Consider the following 5,099-nt stretch of genomic DNA (forward strand, 5'->3'; position numbering starts at 1 on the left):
TCATGAGTACATACTCGTATCTATACCTTTATCTAAAATTCAATAGAAACATAATTCTCCGTCACCATTCCGTTCACCATTACTGCTCCCGTTTTTTATCATATCTTTATCAAATGCAGAACGGGTACCAATACCGTGCTTGATTTCCGGAAAATAAATAACCTCTATTGAAGGAATTTTAAAAAAATTCGTTTCAAAGTAGACCGAAAGGTAAACTTTTTCATTTGAACATCATCATTTTAAACAAGTGGAGCACTTTAACAGAATAATTGTGTGACCAATGCTAAACTTATTTTAAATAGATAACTTGAAAAAAAGACATAAAAAACGTGATGAAAATTCTATTTTTATTTCCCAGTTACTTCAAAACGTTACTGACTTATGCCTTTGGAAATTGTTTTACATTGAACTATTTCTGTGATGTATCAAAATATTTTATAATGCGTAGTGGGTAGTTTGTGATCGTTTAATTTTTGAAATTTTGTAGTGTCAGCGATGTCTGTCAGACAAGTTACCTTAAATTGAATGTAAAAATGGCTTGCATTTGTTTATGCCAGTTGAATGTACGGAGATCGTTTTTTCATTCACACGGATGGCTACACTAGCAATTGTTTATTGGAATAAATACATTTTTTAAAAAATAAAAATGTTGACCATTTGTTTTCAAATTCGCTCACTAACGAATAAATTGTACTTCATAAACAGTATTAAATGGTGTTATTGCTGCATGAATAGATTAACACTATGTGATGTCATGCTTTTGAAACTGGTCCTACAATAGGCAAACACAACACCATTTCTCATACTCCGTCATGTCGATAATTACATAGAGTACAGCACAATCCTTATAAACATTTGACACAGACGAAGGGGTTTATTGACATGTTTATTTAGAACCACAAATAAATTGTTAATAACATAGTCCGTGAAAGTATTTCTTGGAATAATTAATCTTTCGTACAAGTGTTTTTCAGGAAATTACAGGAAAATTACGGAATCTGTTTATGGTTGTAGCTCAGTTTGTAGAACGTCAGCAATTTACAGACAAACCTCACAAGGGCTTCTTTCATTAGTTTCCATGATTTTTTTTAATTAAACTGAATAAAGAAAAACAAAATCCATACCATCATCATTTTCATTTTTTGAGCGCTTTTTATGGACACTGTTTATCTCTCTTCAAATGAGCACGCCTTTATAAAAATAAATAAACGTGACAGCAATATTTTATTATTACCAAATAAACAACATCCTATATTGTAAAGTCTCATTAAGAAGTTTAATGTTGTCAAAACTGCATCGCCAAAGAGATACCAATACAGCATGACACAATTGTGCAATATAACTTGACCTGTGATCAATGTGAAAAAACGCTGAAGCAATTCTTAAATATGACATCTGAATATAATGATCCTTCATAAATATTCATAGGTTGATTTGCACAACGATGTATTGTTGAAATAGATAGGAAGGCTGACATAAGGAATTTAAGAAGATTGGCCCAAAAATACGCAAATATTTGATTATGTCGATTTGTCTTACAAAATTCCTTAACACGGTACTTGGCACCTGCTATTGTGAAGTTTACAAATCTGGATAAAATTTAATCCCTCGGAAGCATTAATAACAACAAAAATACAAGAAAGCCTGCAACATTTTACATTTTGCCGTTTTGATCGTTTATGATTCCATTTTTCTCAAAAGGTAGGGGGCAAAATAAGAGTCCAAAGAGAAGCGTTAAATTAATGAGCTTGACTTTAGCTAGAAGTGTTTATAGGTCAAAATTTAAAAGACATAAAATAAAAATATGTAAATTTATTTATATAATTTATTAAAGTTTATTCACTCTTTCAACAAAATATGACGTTTTGATGAACCAGGTATAAATAATTCAACAGCTAATGCATAGTTATGTATAATACTTTTATTGTTACAGTACAAGAATAGTGCCGTTTCAACCTTTGCTGATTAAAATGTGTTAATGGATTATGTATATTACTTTAATGGATGCATTGACTAGTTTTGCGCTTTCATTATTGTCAAAACATAAGTAAGTGCCTCTTGGGATATCTTCAGAAAGGACACGTTTATAAACACACTATTCATACAATGATTAAATGTAAAACGTTTAGTCTAATTGTTTAAGAAAACAGTTTGTTATATCGATAATATTTGATTGTATGAAAAATTCTTAGATTGATCCTTCATTTTATAAAAAAGTGCTTTTGTCACGATTTAGAAAAGAGACTGTAGATTCCTATAAAGAAAGCTTTGTCGGTGTGTTTTCCTTTTTCCACTATTATTATTGTGATATCTGACAATATTTGGAACATAGGGTCGTAATTTGTAGGCTATGACATGTTAAGCAACCAAAAGATAGATAAAACCTCAGCTTGCTCCTTTAGATTTATTTGAAAATAACAAGTCCTTTAAGGGAAATATATTTTGATATTTTTGTTTTTAATTTCAAACCTACGTTATGTTCTGGGATAAAAATTATGAATTGTTAGCTCTTCTTTCCTTTGAGTATAACTTAAATAATGAATTATTAGGTTTTTTATTTGCGTGACTTAATTATCACTAGTCAGAGGCATAAACAAAACATAAATAATGGTGTTATAGATATGCATGTCTATCATGAAATACATACCTCATGGTCTCTTAAGTAACCTCACGGTAAGAATGAAGTTATTAAAAAGAATACACAATAGAAACAAAGAATTAACGATGTGTTGATATTCATTTCGACAAGAAGAAATTTAAGAAAATATATCGAAAGACTGAAAAAGGACAATGTATGCAATGTTCTTTTTAACCTATTAGCAAAAGATAAAGTGTGATATCGAAAATCAGAAATCAACAATGATCATGCAAATATTGTCATTAGATAAGTTGTATCAAATTGTTTGCCCTGTAAATCAATCGTTTTTTAATAACAATGTCATGGTTTCACTTGTAGTTGTGGCAACAATTATTGTATCAACAGATGTTTTGTTGCCATGATTGATGCTACATCTCATCAATCGTATCTTTGTCAATTGTTGACCAATAACACGGGTGATAGATAACTTGAAGTACATCTGATTTAGGTCGCATCAATTCTCGTCCCAATAAAAAAACATTTCAACAACTAGTTAGTTTGCCTTGAAAATGGCAATTATTACCTTTCACATTGAGATAAATAAATTTTAACTAGATAGATGGTATCTAACACAATTTTCTTTTCACCCGACCTCCCGCCATTTAGTGCAACTTTGGTAAACTGCAAATGTGTTTGTCTATACGCTTATTGCTTCCTACACAATCGAAATAAAATGAATTATGTAAAAGCTAAATATTTCATTTGATAATTGAAGTGCTTTGACAGAACAATCATTCTTGTTTGAATATTGATTTGACAAATGACTTCTCTTATAAGCTTGTAATTATAATCATAATAAATCACCCGATGCACACAAAGCCAGACCAGAAAAGGAACATGTATCGTTCATGTGTTTATTATGTATATTTTATTTAAATTAGTTATATGTTTCATATGCATTATATTTTCCACACTTAACTTGTGTAATTCAAAGATAATTGTGACTGAAACTGGTTATTATATTTATGAACTGATACAATATTAATTGAATTGATCAAATGTATTTTACAAGCTCATTTCAATTCTTAAAGAAAAAAAATTAATTAAAGGAAAATAACAGAATTTTTATTGATGCACTTTAGCTTTTTGTTACATATTCTTTCAATCTACTTCACTAAATAATCACTGGTTTCTGTGAGAAGTTGATTATCTAAAAGATTTCCTTTAATATACAGTTATCTATATGTTGTCATAAAGTGTTGAAGTCAAACTAAAGATGAACTTTGCCTCATTCCATGAATAATTATTTCACACTATAATCAGATTTTTGCGTATCATTATCATATCATTTATGTAGCTAGCCGAGTGGCTCGTTTTCTTATGAATTATTATGAGTTTTTCCATATCAATGCAAACGAATCTGAATCTGTCAAATTGAGTTATTTATAAATCAACAAAACTTTATTGCACTAATGTTTTTGTCCGCTATACGCAGACAAAACATAAAATTTAATTCAAACTTTATTTGTTTTAAATGTCAGCTTAATACCAGTATTTATTTGACATAACAGGAGGAATCAAAATATTATTGAATTCTTTTTTAAGAACGCCACACATAGAAATTGCATTGTTTGATAACAAATTTTATACTGTTTATAATTATATACAATAAGAATGTATACATATATATATATATATTATATATTCCTTCCTTTTTAGCTCACCTGTCACAAAGTGACAGGGTGAGCTTTTGTGATCGCTTTTCGTCCGTCGTCCGTCTTTTGCTTTAAATGACATCTCCTCATAAACCACTGAGCCAATTTCATCCAAACTTCACAGGAATGTTCCTTTGGTGGTCACCTTTAAAAATTGTTCAAAGAATTTAATTCCATGCAGAACTCTGGTTGCCATGGCAACCGAAAGAAAAATCTTTAAATATCTTCTTTTAAACAACCCTAAGAACTAGAGCTTAGATATTTGGCATGAAACATCTTCTAGTGAGTGTCTACCAAGTTTGTTCAAATAAAAGCCCTGGGGTCAAAATTGGCCCCGCCCCAGGGGGTCATTGATTTTCCCTATATGCATATAGTAAAAACTTAAAAAATCTTCTTTTAAAGAACCCAAAGAGCTAGAGCTAAGATATTTGGCGTGAAACATCTTCTACTGAGTGTCTACTAAGTTTGTTCAAATAAAAGCCCTGGGGTCAAAATTGGCCCCGCCCCAGGGGGTCATAGATTTTCCCTATATGCATATAGTAGAATTTTAAAAAATCTTCTTTTAAAGAACCCAAAGAGCTAGAGCTAAGATATTTGGCATGAAACATCTTCTAGTGAGTGTCTACCAAGTTTGTTTAAATAAAAGCCCTGGGGTCTAAATTGGCCCCGCCCCGGGGGTCATTGATTTTCCTTATATGTGTATGGCAAAAACTTAAAAATCTTCTTTGAAAAAACCCATATAGCTAGAGTTTAGATATTAAGCATGAAACATCTTCTAGTGAGTGTCTACCAAGTTTGTTTAACCC

The sequence above is a fragment of the Ruditapes philippinarum genome, unplaced genomic scaffold (assembly GCF_026571515.1).
Source record: "Ruditapes philippinarum isolate M1 unplaced genomic scaffold, ASM2657151v2 ctg13787_1_1_1_1, whole genome shotgun sequence".
In the NCBI taxonomy this organism is placed as follows: domain Eukaryota; kingdom Metazoa; phylum Mollusca; class Bivalvia; order Venerida; family Veneridae; genus Ruditapes; species Ruditapes philippinarum.